The sequence below is a fragment of the Dermacentor andersoni genome, chromosome 8, assembly GCF_023375885.2.
Source record: "Dermacentor andersoni chromosome 8, qqDerAnde1_hic_scaffold, whole genome shotgun sequence".
Taxonomy (NCBI): domain Eukaryota; kingdom Metazoa; phylum Arthropoda; class Arachnida; order Ixodida; family Ixodidae; genus Dermacentor; species Dermacentor andersoni.
The window spans coordinates 119,989,960-120,010,042 of record NC_092821.1 but is presented as its reverse complement, the minus strand read 5'-3'; the positions used below and the strand labels follow the sequence as shown (position 1 = coordinate 120,010,042).

Genomic DNA, 20,083 nt, shown 5'->3' with positions numbered 1-20,083 from the left:
GATCGTGCAGGTTACTCCCTATCGTGCAGGTTACTCCCATTGGGTGCATTTCACTCCCTATCGAAATGCGGGCGCCGCGGCCAGGATTCGATCCCGCGCTCCGGGCTTATAGTACATAGCGCAGATCCGTAGCCAACTGCAGCCCCACGGCGGGTTCTGTAAGCGAAGAGAACCACTTCGACGTAAAGGTCCACTGACGCCATTCGGCAGATCATCCTCCCCAGTAACTGACTCTCCACCGCGCATACCATGGGAATACGTATAGGCACCCATGTTCTCTGCGGTATCCGATACAGAACGACACTCCTCGTAGTCTGAAAGCTGTTCGTACGGTCCATTAAGGCGTAGCTTTGTAGCGCACATTGAACGTCACAGCTACAGTAACCTGGGCAGCGAACTTGCGAGACATTATGCATAGCAAGCCACTCATGCAAGAAGAAAAAATAAAAACCGAATTGTCCCCGCTACGAAACCAGGAATTTTGTCATAACGTGTTAAGCCTGACAACGCCAGCAAGAAAGCAGGGACACTCGCGAATGTTCGCTGGCACCAATTTCTTGCTAGAAATGACACATTTAAACACAGCATTTCTTTCTTTCTTCTTATTCTTTTGTACATTTTTTTTGCTGCACGTAGAAGTACTGCAAGAAATCGAAATTTAACCCAAAGCCATCTGGTTATGCGCCACCCCTGTTAAGCTATTCACTGTTGAATTCCCTGTTCACTGTTAAACGCCATAATTTAATTTAACAGCCTTTTTTTTTCTTTAACTGTGCGAAACTGGAACAGATTATCAGCAACTTTCTTTGCTGGAAATGAGCGTGTGTGTAAAACGCGCTCCACTGTTAAACGGAACGCACGCGTGTATAGAGATGGTGCGAATTTTTTTTAACCTCCGGAATAGTGCATAAAAATTACCCGGCTTTGGAACCGGGTGACCCGCACGGTTAGTCGCGCCTAGCGTCTCTCTCTAGACACCCGCAAAATGCATTATGCACGCAGCATTCCGACGCGACTCGCTGCTAGAGTTCCGGCAATGCGAGTGCCGTACCTCACAGTTCGTTTCCTTTAATACAGGGCTGCTGCAGCAGCGCCCGTGAACGGGCTTGTTACATCAGAGATCGCTTTTTTTTTGTTTTGTTATTGCCACGTAGTAGTGACGGTGAAGAAGACAGAAAAACTGTGATCAACGATACGTTTTACGGGGCGAGACTTGTGCCCTCATAAAGCAGGCTAGCATTGGAGAGATCGTATCTCCCTGCTTGACGCCTTTCTTTATTGCGATTTTGTTGCTTTCTTTACGGAGGACTACGGTGGCTGTGGAGCCGCTATAGATATCTTTCAGTATTTTTACGTACGGCTCGTCTACACCCTGATTCCGCAATGTCTGCATGACTGCTGAGGTTTCGACTGAATCAAACACTTTCCCGTAATCAATGAAAGCTATATATAAGGGTTGGTCATATTCCGCAAATTTCTCTATCCCCTCAAAGAACATTCAAAGAACAACGATATCGGCATACCCACTAGGCGGTCGTCGAAAAATCTGATCAGCGGGTCAAGCGCGTCGGCTTTAGTACATCAGCCGCCGAACGTTCCAGAGTAATCGCTGGGACCCGCGTGTCTTCCACAAAGTTCTACGCTATTCGCGTAGCGCATACATGCGATCAGATAACACAAGGTTCGGTCACTGACAGCGGATGGAACCGTCGATAACATTCCAGAAACTTCCATGTACAGTGCTCACGGAATGAAACGCGACAGCGAGTATTTGGTAGAACCCTGCATATGTGCAGAGAACTCGAGAGTACCATGTCATGTCGCTAGGAATCTGGTCACCAAAGGTGACTCGGATTCCGCTTTAAGTGTACTCACCGAAATTGCGTCGATGTGACCCGAACTGCGGCCGGTGGAAACGAAAGTATGGGTATTAGTTAGCCCTAAATTGACGCGTTTCATTCCGTGAGCACTGTACATACATGCAGGCGCGTCCCGCGCTGTGCGATGACATTTGTTAGGCGGTGAAACTCGTGGTCGCCCGATAAAGATGAACGTGTATACACGTGTCACTATAATACCGACATGCGTGTCCTTTTTGTTTCCTTCTCTGTTCTTTGAATGGCTCACCTTGTTAATGTGTACCTCTTTGGCCCCTCCTGCTTGGACGACCACTGAATGGAGCCAGCTGCAGTATCTGTAAATAAATAAAAAAGAAATACATCGATAAACGAACAAATAAATTGGTCCGATTTTACGACGGCGTTAGGTACACCGATTTACCAAGCATGCTACCCAAAGAGAGCCTGTGTAGTAGACGAAGCGTTAGGTGAAACGTAGCGCCTCCCCCCCCCCCCCCCCGCTCATGTAATTCAGTCAAAATATGGCAGCCCCACGGCGTGACCAATCGTCAAACTGAGTAACCCTCAGGCGCAACGAGCAACGAGCACAAGCTACGTGGAAACTAGGGGACCGCGCGTCGACCGAGACGATTGCCGCCTCTACTAGCATACTAATACGACGGTAGACATACGTACATCAATGCCGACGGGTCAGAATTCGCGATTATCGAGATAACGGTGTAGCCACAAAGCGCACTGTTGTATGGCTGCGTTATGTCTTGTGCGTTCTTCGATGGTACGATTAGCTTAATACAGCGGCAGATGCACCGTCTCGTGGACTTCATTAAGCCACGTAAGTATTTTCACCCCACGCGCGATTAAGATTAATGCACCACGCAGCAGAGACATTGCTAGTCCCCATGGGCCGATGCCGATGCGTGAGGTCGTCCCTCGTATCCTTATGTTCAAAGATCGTCTGTTCAAAAAGTTCTCATATCTGTCTCGTGTTATTTGTAAAGAATAGTTAAACAATTACGCCATCGTGAATATTGCATCTAAGGCGTGCTGCCCCCCTTGTGCAGCGTGAAAAGTGCGTAGAAATTGATCTTGCTTCATTTCTCGTAGTAGTAGTAAAAAATTGTGGGGTTTTACGTGCCAGAACCCCTTTCTGATTATGAGGCACGCCGTAGAGGAGGACTCCGGAAATTTCAACCACCTGGGGTTCTTTAACGTGCACCTAAATCTAAGTACACGGGTGTTTTCGCATTTCGCCCCCATCGAAATGCAGTAGTAGTCGTAGTAGTAGTAGTAGTAGTAGTAGTAGTAGTAGTAGTAGTAGTTGTTGTTGAATTGCCGTACTTCGTAAGCATTTCGCTGTGTGAGCCCTTGACAAGTGCCAACTGTTCTCACGTTATAACATGTCTGTAAGACCTCCTGCAGTACACGATGAAAAAAATTGATTGATCGATCGATCGATCGATTGATTGATTGATTGATACTCTTTCGGTCATGAACGCCATACAACTTGCCCTCCTTTGCGCACCGATTTGAGCTTTCGCGGCGCGAATCGGGGGCCGAATTCACAAATCTTTTCCTTACTAGCTTTTCCTTTTTCAGCTGGCTGCGCGCTTTCACTAATAACGTGTCTATAGCATCGAGGCTGGTTGGAACTCGCTCGCGTGAGCAAACCCTAGCTTTTGCGAGCTTTTGCTTTTGCGAACACCCAGGCCCCGTCGCGGCGGGGGAGGGACGCGGGGGACAGGAGTGGGTCAACGCGAGGCCCCAGCCACAGGTGCGGTGACCCGCATTGCTTCCTCGACGGAGACACGTCAGCGATCTCCGACGACGCCCCGCGCGTCCACTGGAACAGAATCGTCGACGCGCCACTTGTGCGTCGTCCATCAACTCCGCTTGGTCGAAACGGGGCCGACAAAGAACGGCCCCGCGACCACCGCCTCGGAGGGGTCGTGCTTCTACACGTGCACTCCACTGTCCCTGAAGCATAACGAACGCAGTTCCGGTTCGTGAGCGCATCGTATAGTGTCATTTGCTGCGTCGCTACCACCACGTCTCCTCGGCTTCGTTGAGAGAATGACATTGCGTAATGTGCGCGTGCGTGTTATGTTCCCCTCTCTCTCTCTCTCTCTACATATTTATTTATTTATTTATTTATTTATTTATTTATACGCAACGGTGTACAGCGGTATATACGGCGCATGCGCAGCGACCTTGAAACACGCGACAGGGACGGGCGCATATCTTTCGAATGTGCAGTAGCAGAAAGAAAAGCGAAATATACGCACACGCACACACATCGACATATATGCGGATGTGTGCGTAGATGCGCTTTGCTTTTCCTTCGCTTTTCGTGTGCGTCGCTTTTTTTCCCCCCCTGTCACGTGTTTCAAGGTCGCCGCGCGTGCGTGATATACCGTTGCCGTTACCGGCCTACCGTATTGCCCGGCTTTCTATAGCACCGCTGGCGCTGTCGAGACTGCAATGTGAATAAGACACGAAAAATAAAAGAATACTCTTACATCGCCTGATCTTTGGCAGGCCATCAGCGGCACAAACGACCCCCCCCCCCCCCCCCCCCCGCTGTACATAGGCCGTCCGTAACGGGCTCTATACGATCACGCACGCAGGGTCCATTAAACTATTGACACGAACGTAAAACGGAGCGAACGTATATAGTCTCTTTGCTGTAACTCGCCTCTCAACAACCCCCCCCCCCCCCCCGCCCACCCGTGCACCTGCCCTCGGCGTGTACTCCTTTCTATACGTGTCTCGGGGGTGCCATGCAACACTCTTCCCCCATCGCACGGTCTCGATGTCTTCGTTCGCAGCTGGCAGTTTGGCTAAAAAAATAACGTGCAGCATTGCGCAAGTTGGCGGCGGTTGGCGCTATGAGCGTATACAGGGTGTTTCAGCGAACACTTTCAACATTTTTTTTTAAAGGTTGCCTGTGGCAGATAGCTCAGTTCTAGTTCATGAGCCGGTCTACTCGAAGCGGCTGGCACTACTTGCAGAAAAAAGTCGAAATGCGAAATGGACTAATTAACGAGAATTCGCTAATTAACTTTTAGCTAATTATCTTATCACCCATATTGCAATTTACAGATTATAGCAGTGGACTTCGCAAGGCAGACCCACTTGGAGCGAATTCTCAGGACGACACCAGTTTCGAGATATAAAGTCGCGAACTTTGCGGAGAAATGCATTGGCGTCCGAGTTACTTGTGTGCTCCAGTGCATGAAACGACGTTTTTTTTTAACAAATAGCTGGAACGCCAATGTATTTCTGCGCAAAGTTCGTGAATTTATGTCTCGAAACTGGTGTCGTCTTGGAAATTCGTTCCAAGTGGATCAGCCTTGCGAACTCCACGGCTAGAATTTCTAAATTGCAACATGGGCCATAATGTAATTAGTTAAAAACATAATTCGTGGATTTTTATTAATTATTCGATTTCGCTTCTCAATTTTTTGTGCAAGTATCGTCCGCCGCTTCGAGTAGACCAGCTCGCGAACTAGAATTGTGATATCTGCCACAGGCAACTTGTAAAGGTCTTTCAAAGTGTTCGCTGAAACACCCTGTATAGCAGTTGTGTGCGTTCGAATTCTGGCCAGCATTGAAGACTCTATGTTGACTGCTAAGCAGGACGCGTCAAGAAGCACAAGTTTATAAGGGAACTCGCTTTCGGACGACATGGACGGACGGACGGACGGACGGACGGACGCACGCACGCACGCACGCACGCACGCACGCACGCACGCACGCACGCACGGACGGACGGACGGACGGACGGACGGACGGACGGACGCACGCACGCACGCACGCACGCACGCACGCACGGACGGACGGACGGACGGATGGATGGATGGATGGATGGATGGATGGATGGATGGATGGATGGATGGATGGATGGATGGATGGATGGATGGATGTCATGAGCGTCCCCTTTGGAACGGGGCGGTGGGGTGCGCCACCAAGCTCTGGCTATTATACTGCCTAATGTCCTACCAAGGTTAAACAATAAAAAAGGAAAAAAAAACGCTATGAACTACCACACCCAAATTTTCTGATGCCCTATTCTCTGCGACTCGACGCGCTTCCTCGTGTCGACAGGAAGAAGCTACAAGAAAGGCACGTGTTATCGCCGCATACTCACATGGGTTTGCACATATCTGCATGTGCGAACCCATCCATAAACATAAGACAAAAGAAGAGAGAAAGAACGTGGCTTACATTAGGCGCCTTAGAAAGCGTGCATCACGGTTTTTCTTTTTGTTTTTTGTGCGCAGACGACCATCGCGTAGAGTTTTCGAGCATTCTGGTCAGCCGCCGTCATAAAGAATTTGTACAGCAAAGTAGCCTGCATCCTTCTCGACCTCGATGCTGTCCTCGCGACAGTCTTTTGCCGGCTTCGTCCGGTGTTGGAACGAGGCTCAAGATGGCCGCTGTGCGGTTATAGCTGTACATTTAGCCGTCTACGGCGAGTACAGGAGAACAGACATGTAGCCAGCGAGCGGCTCAGCGATTGGTGGATGTGCTTGCCTGGCCAATCACCGTAGATAGTTATCTCTTCTTTTTTAACGTCACAGACTCCGTAGCCCCGACCTTGCCAAGCGCCCCCCCCCCCCCCCCCTGTTTTTAGAGCGCAGCTCTTTGGCGTCCGTTCCTGGGTTTCGCGTCGTCGTCGGCGTTGTCGTCGGCCTCGTAACCAGCTCCGCCCCCCTTTCATCCCCCCAGCGCTAGCAGCGACCGACTGATACCGCTGGATGCCGCTGACGCCGCTAGAGAGTCAAGATAACGTGACTGCATAGAACACCGTCACCGCCATGCAGAAAGAGGAGGAAAGGGTCCCCCCCCCCTGTTCTTGTGTGGCGGATAGGGTGCTCTTCAGTTGCCGACGCGCCGGTTATTTCACGTAGGCCCCGGCACGTCGACGAATACGTGACCACCTTCCCACGGCTAGACCTGGTTCTTAGCGCTGCGGAAGCGAGGGTATCATATTGTTTGTGTCGGCATCGGCGGCGTTGTCCCTGAAACCAACTCCGCAGCTGGGGTTGACTCACTATCGGCGTCAGCGGCATCAGTCAGTCGCTGCTATCTCTTCCCTCCTCCCTTTATCGTGTTGTCCGCTTGCTGCGCGCGCTTCTGCCCCCATCGTTTGCCGCTGGGTGTACACGCCGCCCCCCTCCCCCCTCTTCCTGCGAGTCTCCGGTTGTCAAAGCGCCGGCTCGAACTTAATTCCTTTCTTCGCTCCTCCTCCAATGCAACCCCTGTGCGGTGGCAATCAGAGAGCCAGATCGGTGGCGGCGGATCTGTATATGTGCACCGCCCGAGCCGAAATTGCCGCTGCCGTTCGCCCTGTGCGGTGGCAATCAGAGAGCCAGATCGGTGGCGGCTTGACATAAAGACAAACAGCAATTTCCTAACACTTATGCGGGAGAACATCCCGTTCCTCTCGCTCGTAACGCGTCCCACGGCTGTGACAACCTCGCGAGGCACTTGTATAGATCTCGTCTTTGAGAATCAAGCATTGGTGTACCAAGTCGAACATATATCAGTCTATTTCTCCGACCACAAAGCTTCCTTCATGACTGTCAAGAACTGTTAGTGGAGTCTTTGTTAAAGGAATACGTGTGAAAAATAAAAAAAAAAAAAATTCTGTGATAGCGCATACATGTGTTGCTCGATTTCTTTGCCTCAATCTATCGAAAAGGTGAAACAGCTTATTTGCTGCGCTCAAATTTCGCATGCTGCAGACATATATGCTGCAGACATATATATATATATATATATATATATATATATATATATATATATATATATATATATATATATATATATATATATATATATATATATATACATATCATTATAGCGGAGCCGGCCGGTCAATGACGAAGAGCACTTCGGAACGAAAAGCCTTGTGAATTCGGCCTCGGGGTCCTTATTCACAAAACGCACTTACGCTATATTTGTTCTTTAGGAGAAAATTAATAATAATAATAATAATAATAATAATAATAATAATAATAATAATGTTGTTGTTGTTGTTGTTTGTGGTGGTGGTGGTGGTGGTGGTGGTGGTGGTGGTGGTGGTGACGATGATGATTAACAAGTGGAAAATTCCACGTACTTAATCCCTTAAAACGTGCAGACGGCCTTCGTGAAGTGCGCTGGGACTACGCCTTCTACACGCCATCTAAGCGACACTGCACGCAACTGGAAGAGGCATCCCAATAACAGGAGCGGTCGCGCGTCGCACCGTGCCGAGGGAGGCCGCCGGGACGGTATACAAAATTCGGTGCATACATGCTCAGTGCGCAGGCATTCGTCTATGGACCGCGCGTCTTCGAAGAGCACGAAGAGTCATCAATGAGTCATACAAACCACGGTCTGGCCGCTCAATGCGCCACGACGGCGACGCAGTAAGGGGCGGAACAGATTAAAAGAGAAAGAAGAAGAAGATGAGACCGAGTGGAGAACGGAGAGCTAAGAAAAAAAGAAAGAAAGAAGACATTGCGGCGACGAGGAAATGATGGCGCGCGGTCGGATAAAAGCGCCCGCATTGAGCGCTGTTGCATGAGCGCACGTGCTAAAGACTAAGTCACCCCCTCGCCTTTATTTTTTATTATTATTTTTTTTTGTATAAGCAACGTTGCGCCGACAGGCACCGCTTTCTTGGCCCGTGTTCGAAAGCTTGCTCCTCTCGACGAGATTCGGTCAAGGGCCAGAAAAAAGCGGTGGAAATAGTGCTGGAACTCGCACTCACCCCGTATTCAGGAATGCATCTTAACTTGAAGCCCATGCTTGACTTGATGTAAATGACGCCTGATGCGAACGCGCCCGAGAGGCTCTTTGCATTTCCTTTGGTGCGCTCATGACAGGCGTCATTGAAAATCAAGTCAAGCGTGGGCTTCAAGTTAAGATGCATTTGTGAATACGGAGGTCAGTGACCCTTTCGCATAAGGCGCAGATGATAGAATCTGAGCCAATGTAAGCATTACGGATCGATATGTCATACAGGACATAGATCGGGCCAATATTGGCACTACATACACTGACGTATAGAGTAGACGTAAATACGTTTAAGGATTCCAGAACCTGGGAAAAGATTTATATTTCCGCGGGCACGCGTGACCGGCCTCCCGTTTCCAGCCTACGCCTGTACTAGCATATGTGTACAGCACGACGTTGCGCGGGGTCACTGGCTTTGCGCTCGCAAACTGCTCGAAAATTGAACAATTTTCTTTTTCTTTCCAATCAGATCACGAGATGCCCGAATCTTTCAACGCCGACTGTAGTGCCTATAGCTATCGCCAGAAAGTAATAGGCCTAGTCGGCTTCGCAGGCAATTTCCAGCTGGGCTTTTTTATTTTCGTGTGATAGGACTAACAATGAGCCAGCATTGGTCCTGCGCTGGCCCTGCATACATTCGCGCTACAATGGTACTACACTGGCCGCGCACTGGCCCCGTTCTCAGTGTGCATCCAGTGCGCTCCGAGTGTGCTGCTCAGAGGTGGATGTACACTTACGCGGGGGATGCTGCGTGTAGGACTTTTTTTCTCTCTCTTTTTTAAGCGCAGTCTGACATACTGCGCATATTATCGTTAAACCAATCTGTGTAGTCCGCTTCCGTTAAGAGGCTGCATAAGTTGACCTGCGGAACTTGTTGTCCATAATTATAACCATTCACGGTCTGTGTGACGGTCTGTCCGTATCCCGGCACCCCTAAGCACTTTCTCTCTCTTGGGACCTGATGAAAACTTTGCGGCTGGAAGAATATAGGGTGTGAGAGGGGCGAGGTTGACGTTGAGGTGAAGAAGAAACACATACTAGCCCTAATGGAAGTACGACTTTGGGTCTGTGGGATGGAGGAAAGTGGGAGGAAAGGGAACCGAAGAATGACGGAAGGATTAGGCGGGGAAGGTGGCGTCCCATAGCAGGACTGGCAGTGGTTGAAACAATACGCGGTCGTTTAGTTTATTGTACACTCCCTTCTTCGTAATCTGATTCGAGTGGTTCCGGGACAGGGGGCCCAGTATACCTGAAGACAACTTGAATCGCTCAAAGTGCTTTGCCCCCCTTCGCCTGCAGCGGGTGATCGCCACCAGCTTTGGCGGTGTCCACGGACGAGGGATTCAACGAGTAGCTGCCGAATCCGTTCCCGGTATACCACGCGAGGAAGAAAGCGCCTGGCAACATACGTAACCAGGGATGTCAACATTCGGAAGGAAGGAAATACGACCTCTTCGTAGCCGTCGCCGGTTACCGGATACGACCGGGTGGCGGCGGCTACTAAAAAGCACGCCGAAGGCCACTGTGTAGCAAGCCGAGGCAAGGCTTGAGAGGCGCGGCTACAAGAACGCTTCCGGGATCAGGCTGCGCGCCATCAATGGCATTCTTTGTGTACACGCGCGACATGTGAGCCGATCACGAGTCTCCAGAGCCTAATTGAGATGTAGCGTCGCGTTTCTTGGGAAGTCGCTTCTCGGGAAAACGAAGTGCGCAGTTACACTAACGTAAGACGAAACTCGCTCGTCGAAAATCGCACGCGTGGTATAGTTGCGTTAGAATGTTAGCAAGATAACGATATCGCACGGTCTTTATATACTGACAGCGCTCGCTTTTTTTTTTCTTTTTAATTCGTTCACTACCACCACTCGCATACTTATTCAAGCCTTTTAACTGTTAGGATAGGAAGCATAGCCCGATTTACTTTATTCTTCTTCACTAGCTTCGCTTTTTGCTTTACTTGCCTACACGTTCAAATAACGGAGCTGAATTTTCGCTAGTACATCTCTAGCAAGGAATAACTAATTTCAGAGCGTTATTTTTTTGTGCTGATAACAATCCTGGTGATGGGAACTTCCACTAGCGGACAGAAATACACAATGCGCCGGTAACCGAGTCGATACAAGCACAGGAGAAAATATATATATATGGGCACTTTGTCTTTGATCAAGAAATTGTCGCAGAGATTGGTTTGCAAAATTTCAACCTTGCTTTTGAGCTACATGACGGTTCGACATCTTATTGGGGAGTCGCGTGGCTCCAAGAAACAAGGACGAAGAAAACCTGCGAGGGCAGTCGCCACAATGTTTTTACTGCAATGAAACCGAAACTATGGATCATTTCTTTATAGCGTGTCGCAGGTTTCTAGAAGGTCCCTTCTGCCAACTTGGATTAGCCATTACGCTACCTATCATTCTGTCTCTGGGGGCGTCGGCACTAGGACACTGTAATAGGAACGTATGTGATGTCATACATAATTTTGTAGTGGAAACAAGGAGACTTCCATGCTAATTTTACTGTTTTATTTTTCACAACAAGAAACCAAAAATATGAACTTCTAATTTTAAGGAACTATAGCATGAAAATTATTATTAACGATTAGAATTAATTTAATATCTCATATTCAGTAAAAAAAAATCCTATTTAGGTATTTATTCTTTTTCGACCCACTGCCGCCCGATTCATGGCCAATCCCCCGTAGTGGGTTGTGCTATAACTACAGGCACCAAACCAAACCAAACAGTAAAAGCCGCGGGTCGGCAGAACGCCATTAACACAGTGGCACACATCTTTTTTTTTTCGATGCCTCTTCACTGATGTCCACAGTTGGCAATCCACAAACCATAGGAAGCAGCCTTACTTAAATGTGTGCGCGCATGCAAAACGTTTAGCACGTTTTATATAGAAACTGTCCAGTTTGTATAGCTTCACTCAAAGTGCACAGCGGGTCATGGACTCCGCGGTGGTGCTCGGGCTACGGATTCAGTAGCCGCCGTAGTGCCGTATAGTGGCTACCGCGTTGCGCTACTATAAGCCCGAGGGCTCGGGATCGAATACCGGCCGTGGCGGTCAGATTTAGATAGGAATGAAACTGCAAAAAAAAAAAAAAAAAGGAAAGAAGGAAACGGTCGGGTATCGTGAACTAGGTGGACGTTAAAGAGCGCCAGGTGGTTCGAAATTAATGCGGAGTCGCTCACTACGGTGTGCCTCATAAGCAAATCGTGATTGTGGCACCTAAAACAACGAAATTCAATTTATAACTTAATTAACGAACACCTAAATCTAACCGCAAGAGCGTTCTTGCACTACACCCCTGTATCGGGCGCAACTGAAGCGGCGCCATATCCTCAGTATTCCTACCGAGTGAATATATGCCTTGCAAACCTAGCAGCTACAACTGGCAAATTATTACGTAAGTCCACAACTTAAACAGTGAAATATCAAGAAGCGATGTTTTGTTATTTAATCAATTAGGCTTTACGACATAATCCTCCAAGTAATGCTAACCTCTTCGAATATTCTATAGCCCAATGCCAAAAAAATTTTTCTCTGCCACAAGTAATTTAAAAAAAAATCTGTAGAGTTATAAAAAAAATCTTGTATGTAGTGTGCGTGAACGGACCTAACAATGTAAGATAACTTACCTACTTAAAAAAGTGGATAATGGCGTATAACTCACACCCTTACACCCCGAGACAGGCTTACATACTCATTCACCTTTCAAGGGTGCAAACTAACCTACAGAACACGTAGAATTTGAGATAGGACTTCAGTGCTCCCAGTCATCGGACTCGGCGAAGCGCCAGCGCCTTTTCACACTCACAGCCGCGCAACAAAGCGCACAAGAAAAAAAAAAGAAACAACTAACCGCAAACGGTCAAGAAGCACATTCACGCATTGCCACCTGCTCGACGGATTAACGCACGATAGCGCATCCACTCCGTCTCGAGAACATGAGTGCAGCGAAGCGGACGCTAATACGACGGGTCGCATTTACCAGCTGTAACCGGGAAAGAGAACCGGCCGCTTATCGGAGAGAGCTCAGGAAAGCGATTCATTCATTACTAACCACAGTGGACATCAGCTGGCTATTAAGGCGTCCTCCCGCACGGAAGCGAGGTCCAGGGTTGGATCCCCTGCGCATATTTCCGCGAGGGCGAAATGCAAAAGCCCACGTGCGTATATACTTCGACTTCGGCGCACGTCTTTAAACGGAACCTCGGGAGGTCAGAATTAATACCGAGTTACCAGCTGCGGCGTGTTCCACAGCCCCTATAGTGTTATAGTTCGGGACGCGTTAAGCTTAATTATTGAGTAGATCATTCATAGAGTCACGTCAAAAAGCGTAGTGCTTGAGTCACTGGGGGAACGCAGACCCACGTCACTGTATACACACTGGGCGCTAACGAAGACACGCATCTCCCCGAGTTTTCTTTGCGTCCTCGAAAGTTACGAGCGTTGGCGTCTTCCTCGATGCCGCAAGCATTAACGTTATCTGTCACGAAGTGTCACCAAATAGCTATACAGCCCCCGTTTGCTACCTCGCTACTCAAATGTCTGTCACCATTCCTTCCGTGGCCCTTCCGTTGGCCCGAGCATCCGGCGTTCACAAGCGGGGATTAAGCGGCAAACCGCTCTTTCAGCGGGCGACAGATAAACTTTATTGTCCAGCGGATAAGGTGATCTACCAACTCCCCGACACGCAGGTCAGGGGGCGGGTGCCGCAGCCTCAGATGCAGGCTGGGAGGTCTTGGGTCCCAGCAGCCTCTTCAGCCACTTGGACGAGCCGGAGCTGGAGCTCAGAGTCCGAGCTGCGCAGCAGGGTCTCCCAAATGTCTCTACTACCTTGTGCGCCCCCCCCCCCCCCCCCGGGAGAGTATGCGTGCATTACCATATTACGTGGTCGAGGGTCCCTCTCGCCCCACAAAGATTACACCTATCGCTCCTGGCCTTTCCCTCTGGTTCTCGTTTCGTGGGAAGCCCGACGTGTGCCACCAGCGGCTTTAGCTGTGCTGCACCGATTCGGCAAGACGGAGCGTACGCGTTTATTGGATCGCTTGCAAAGCACGCACGCAAGGCGCGGAGCTGTTTTAACAGCTAGCAGCCACCGCGCTTGGCCGCGGGGCTTCCTCTTCGGAGCCAGACCCCTCTCCCCCCTCTTGGCACATTTAAGGCCCGTCTCACGCCGCGCCGAAAGGGGGGGCTATCCCGCACCCTCGATTCTCAAGGTCGAGGCCCCGCAGCAGCAGCAGCAGCAGCAGCTTCTGAAAGGCCTTCGTTCTTTTTCCTCCCCTCTCTCTCTCACCGCAGCCTTCGCAACGCGCGCTTGCCTCATTCCCGCGCGTCGTTCCGCGCATTGTCGACATATGTACGAGATGGCTGCCCGGCGGAGCGCTTGGCGACGCCTAAACGCGTGGCGACGCCGACGACGACAACTTTCTGAGGGAGCGGCGCGGTCCCGCTGTGTATACGGCCCGGAACGCTTTCTTTTTTTTTTTTTTGTCGCGGATCTCGCCACGAGAGCGATTACAGCATTCGGCGGCGAGACGACGAGATACGTTTGCTACATATACACGCTCCTTTGCGCGCTCTGCTCGCTTGGCGCGAGCGGCGGAAACGCGCGCCATATGGTTACTGCGGGACGCCATGAAGTTCTAACAGTCCAAGCGGAAATTTGATTGGAATAAGTTATTGTTCGCTTTATGTCAATTAGCTGCGTGTCGACGTGCAGTATGCTAATTATATATGCTATTATTCCGGTGAAAAAGGACGCGGAACCGCGCGGAGAAACCAACCGACAGGAAAGAGCATCTCATTGGAGAAAAATGAGCTATTTGTATCATCCGAAGGTCATGTGGCGAAGGTCTGTGACTCGTGTATGTTAGAATAAGCGCTAATTTCGGAAATTCCGCTTACATTGCTACCTGGTCTGTTTTCGGGCCGCAAGTGTATTTGTGCACGCCGGCATTCTACCGTACAGAGTGACGTTACTTCATTCCTGCTCGCGATCGTTTCTTCTCGTGGTTTCGAGTCTTTTCCGGCAGGTTAAGTACGAACCAACAAGCCCCGCAATAAGTCGTGACACCTTAGACGGGTGACGTCATAACATGGTTGCGCCATCATCATCGAAGACACGCAGGTCCGACAACTGAAATGCTAGATGCACAGAGCTTCATAATCATCACTGCGTCACCATCCTAATTTTCCATTCGCCGCAGCGCAAAGGCCTCTCTCCTCAACGATCTCCAATTACCGTGTCTGTAAATTAAATTATGGGGTTCTACGTGCCAAAACCATGATCTGATTATGAGGCACGCCGTAGTGGGGGACTCTGGATTAAGTTTGCCCCCCCCCCCCTGGGGTTATTTAACGTGCACCTAATTCTAACCACAAAGGTGTTTTTGCATTTCGCCCCCATCGAAATTCGGCCGTCGTGGCTGGGATTCGATGCCTCGACCTCATGCGTAGCAGCGCAACACTGCAGTGCCGCTAAGCAGTCACGGCGAGTTACCGTGTTTTTAGTAAACACACTCCGTCCTCTATCTGTAAATTTGCTAACACCACCACGCTACGCAATCCACTGCCATCGCACTGTAATTTACACCCTTGAAAGTGAATAATGGTAGTTAATGTGTCTATAACTCAACGCCCTACACCTCAGAAGGGTGTAACGGAGTGGGTTAGAGACACATTTACACCCTTATTCACAGGGTGCAAGGATGATAGTTACATGCACTTTTACACCCTTATGCACATGATGTAAGGGTCCGAGTTATAAACATACTTACGCGCCTCTTTCACAGCTTGGAAACTTTACCGATGCTTCGGTATTACCCGTCACTGCATACAGCAGAGGTGCGTACAGTCCTGTCAAAGGAGCCACCCAGGCATGCACGAAGCGCAAACTAGAACAGCTATAGATCTGTCGCACGCATCGTGTCCATGCATAGCGCGCGCCGGCCTGCCGCCTGCTCGGTCACGCGTAACGGCAAGCGACTGTCTCTTTGTTTTTCTTTGTCGCCAACAGTGGCACACAACGTACCGCTGTAAGGCTTCCCGCGCTTGTTTACACTATGTCACGGAGCCTTTCCGGAAAAGCGATGCGTCGACGTCGTTAACTCGTCTTCGCGGAAGCGTCCGCGGTGTGCTTTTTCCGAGGCAGGTAACGCACGTTACACGCATCTTCGGCTTGCGAGTGACCTTCGCACGCGTGAACTGTACGTACGGCGAGACAGCAAACATTCTGCGGAAGCGAGCAAAGCTGCGCCCACACAAGACCTGCGCCGTGCCTTCTGCGCACACATGCGCGCGCCGAAAGCACAGACCCCCGGAGACGCCGATACTGAAAGGTGTTAGATCTCGGCCGTCACGTCAAGGAAATGAGCTAAACGTGATCGACTGGAGAGTGCGTACAAGCCTTCCTTGAGTTCGACGACAGCCGTGCGTCTGCTGCATGCGCTCCATACATATATATATATATATATAGCCTGACAGCGATTCTGTTAGCGCATATATCATCGCATATATAGGGACCTCACCTATACGGCGCTGTACATCGTCTAGAAGTCATCTCATCAAGCCCAGAATAGTGTATTCGGTTTGAAAGTAATATATTAACTAAAAACAAAACATTTGCGATGCAGCACGAGAAACGAAACTAAATTAAGCGGGATCCCGTATACTGTCACCCTATATAGCTCAAGCACCACACGTGACGGCTGCGGTTAAAAGGATGTTCCACGGTTCGCCGCCACAGCCACGGGTGGCGCTGGCTAACACTCGCATGGAAGGGGGCGGGGGGGTAATTTCGTACACACGCACAAATACAAAAAGAAAGCCGGCGGGATGACGATGATCGCAGTGGTATCGCAGGTGATTTGGTAAAAGCACCGCGCGCGCGGTATAATGAGGGGTATATATATATGTGGGTTCGACTCCTATATCCTGCAGGCAAGCTGTCTTTTCGTCCACCTGCATTTTCCTATTTTCTCGTTCTTTCTACACCTCAATTAAACGTAACAGTTAGCTTCCCCTATTCTTGCGCCATTGTCTGTTTTTTTTTTTTTCTTCTTCGTATGGCTGTTTCTTTATGGCGCGGCCACGTGTCCAGCCTGACACGCGCGCTCTACGTAAAACAATGTGAACCTGTATCCTCTCTCGACTCGGTTACCGAAGAACAAGAGGCGAAACGCTGTTCCAACGCGAAAAAGTTCTGTCATCCACACGTGAAATCCAACTGCAGTATAATATCATTTACGCACACACGCCTAAAAGCGTTAATAACGGTGTTAATGGGTCTACAACTCAGCACTCCTACACCCATGAACGGTGCAAGCGCGCGAGTTATGTGACCGATTTACACTCCATCTTATTCACTTTTTAAGGGGGATAAATTGCGGTACACTGAGCTACGTCGCTCGTTAACGGCTGAGCGAGTCGGAAATCTTCCCGAGAACGAAATAATGACGCCACGTCCGTCCGACCGCGCGGGCTTTCTTCTCACACAATTTGGCGGGCTACGCTTCCTCCGAATTCGCTTCCGGCGCTGCCACCCCGGACTGCTCTCCGTATCGGGGCCGTAATTGCAGCCGCCGCAGTTTAGGCCGGGGCGGCCTCCTTAGGCCGTCTCGTTCACACAGCCATCGCCTCTAAGCTTCCTCTGGTAATCGTCACGACGCCGCGGTTTTGGTCGGGGTAAAGTTTTTGTGGCACACACAAAAAAAGAAATTATAAGATATCCAAGTTTTTCTCCCAAAGTCCGGAAGCAGCTACAGTTAGAATAATCTGGCTCGTGTTATTAATCGAGCCCCCGCCACTCATCGTGCAGGCGTTTATTTGAGCCATGCGGATTCCTCTTCCTCTGCACGTCTTTACAGATATACCACGTGACCCTAAGCGAAATGCAGTGACATTGCCCACACTCTAGAAAGTTGAAGACTCCTTTCATATGTATATTTACAACTAAATTATACGAATAAATGCCTATGGTATATGGCGCGTTTACTAAATCTGCTAAAGATATAAGCTGTGTGTCAGGCGAGAAGCCAGGCTAACCTTTCCAGGGGGGGGGGGGGGGGGGGGGATGTGAAAACACCCGTGTACTTGGATTTAGGTGCACGTTAAAGAACCCCAAGTGGTACAAATTTCCGGAGTCCCCCCACTACGGCGTGCCTCGTAATCAGATCGTGGTTTTGGCGCGTAAAACTCTACAATTTAATTTTTAGCTTGGCTGGGATCGCGTAACGGCGGCAAAACGAAGCTCACACTTTCTTCCAAACGCGTTTTGATCGGCGTTTAAACGTGAACAATGCTTGGAATTGGGGTAGCCGGTAAAGTTCTATCGCTACATTGCGATGTAGCGTGAGCGCACGTGGACGAGACACGACGGACACGAGGAAAGGCGGCACAGCTGTCGTTAACAACTGGCCTGTATGCAAATGAACAAGCGAACGGCAGCCTGACGGCTCCGTGCTTCATTCTCTCAGTCCACGTTTATTCGCTTGGTTTTTTACGAATGCCGATGTGTTCTTAAGGTGACGACTCGTTCTTAACTTCTGACGTCAGTGTACTTGCGAACGATGACGGGTTCTTAATGCGAAGTGTTTCTATACGCGTTGTGCTCTTGCGAATAAGTGACGTGTCCTTAATACGCGCACATTTGTTGCGTTCTTACGAATGATGTGTTTCTTAAGATGTGTCTTCCCGCGTTATCTTCTTACGAATGATAGTGCGTCCTTAAGATGACCCGTTCTATACGAACAATGCTGTGTTCTTCCGTTCTTGAGAAATGATAGAGAGAGAGAGAGAAAGGAGGAAGCAAAGGGCAGGGAGGTTAACCAGACTGCTTAAGTCCAGTTTGCCACCCTACACGTAGTCACTGCATATACGGTAACCTGTACACACATCTGATCTATTGGCTTACCACGCAGTGCATCAACGGCTGAAACCATTGCCCTTGCGCAGGATTACCCAATCACGACGCACATTACCGTTGAGACAGTGCGTATGCATCTCAGGCATTATGCTAGGACCCCTTCCCACAACTTGGCGAACCTCACTGCTGCAAGGCCCTGCTCGACATTTAGCGGTATTGTCAGTGCACATCGTGCGTCGCTTACTTCAGTGTACACACCTGCGACCAAGCCAGCGTTTCCTCCGTGGTGTCTGAGCCGTCCACAAGTACATATAATGATTCCAGGACTACAGAAGAAGACAGAGCTACCGGCCCCTGCCCTAAAACAGCCGAGCTTACTTCTTTTGCATGAAAAGTACAGCAACCACGTGCACATCTATACCGATGGATCGACTACGTCGTGCAGTTCTAGTGGTGCCATGGTTATACCAACGCGAGGAATGACACTGCGGTTCAAGACATCGCATGTGACGACCTCAACGGCGGCAAAGCTAACGGCCCTGCGTCGATCAATGGAATTCTTTGATTCTGAAAGACCTAGAAAATGGGCTGTGTTCTGTGATTCAAAACCGGCATTACAGTGCACGTAGTCAATTCTCCGACACGGGTGTCATGACCGATTGACATACGAAATCGTAAAACTTTACCATCACGTCCAACAAAAAGGTAACGAGGTAGTTTTTCAATGGCTACCCGGCCATTGTGGAATCAGTGGCAATGATTCCGCCGATAACGCTGCTCGCACAGAACATCAAGAAGAGCACAGCGTTCCAATTCCGCTTTCGAGGACAGACGCCGCACGGCAGCTTCGACACCTGGCACGCAATCTCACACTGACCGAGTGGAACTCGCCAAACTTACGACTTACACGACTGCATCGACTAAACCCCTCCCTGCAACTCCGCCTCCACTCGGACTTCCTCGACGTGAAGCTACGCTTCTCTGTCGCCTTTGGTTAGGAGTTGCCTTCACAAAGGCATGCTCTACATTAATTGGAGTGACTGACAGTGCAGCATGCGAGGTCTGTGGCACCGAAGAAAACATCGACCACTTGCTGCGCCACTGTCCACGATATGCCCCAGAGAGACCAGAACTTGCCAAAGCTTTTCAAAAACGGGACAATCAGCCACTTTCTGTGCAGGTGCTGCTGGAACACCGCCCCCATCGCCCGTCGGCCCATAATGCGGTGAAGGCGCTCTTGTGCTTGTAAGGACGACGGGTTTGTGCGACCATCCGTGACTATTAATGCAATTTCTGTCAGACCGCACGCGTCAGCGAACTCACTGCAATTCCCTTCTTTCATTCCCTCCTCTCTCTCTCCCTGTGATCTTTGTTTTCCCCTTTCCCATTCCCCCGGTGTAGGGTAGCCAACCGGACGTTATTCTGTTTAACCTCCCTGCCTTCTACTTTTCTCTGTCCTCTTCCTGTGCACACATCTGCGTATACAGTGCAGTTCGGAATCGCCGAGTACAGGTGTATATACTTAGCGATTCACGAGGAGCAGTTGCACGGCATCAAGAAGTACGAA

The 20,083-nt window shown here is 49.8% G+C and overlaps 1 long non-coding RNA gene across 2 annotated transcripts in view; it reads right to left on the bottom strand.

The window, feature by feature from the left end:
* The window catches only part of LOC129384315 (uncharacterized), a 207,999-nt gene that overhangs the window by 158,265 nt on the left and 29,651 nt on the right, over positions 1-20,083 (bottom strand). For both annotated transcript variants that reach the window (XR_011896122.1, XR_008612046.2), the window contains exon 2: positions 2,128-2,194. This is a non-coding gene — a long non-coding RNA (uncharacterized lncRNA). The remainder of the gene's footprint in view (positions 1-2,127; positions 2,195-20,083) is intronic.